The sequence below is a fragment of the Quercus suber genome, unplaced genomic scaffold, assembly GCF_002906115.3.
Source record: "Quercus suber isolate HL8 unplaced genomic scaffold, Cork oak 2.0 scaffold_711, whole genome shotgun sequence".
NCBI classification, from domain to species: domain Eukaryota; kingdom Viridiplantae; phylum Streptophyta; class Magnoliopsida; order Fagales; family Fagaceae; genus Quercus; species Quercus suber.
Window position 1 is genome coordinate 71,157 of NW_027070152.1, and position 206 is coordinate 71,362.

Sequence of the window (206 nt, forward strand, 5' to 3'; positions counted from 1 at the left end):
TGGGAGCTCCTTTCTGTCCCATCCAGTACCTACCGGAACCTTCAGCTTAGTGGCCATAAAGCTGCTTAGTTACTGTTCAGGTATCACCTCCACATTAATGCGGCCAGACTGTTAGCTGGAAAGCATTTAATGTGGAGGTGATGGCCTCAAAAGATATTTGCTACCTTCCCCGACGCCTCCTAAGCTATATCCAATTTCCAGTTCAG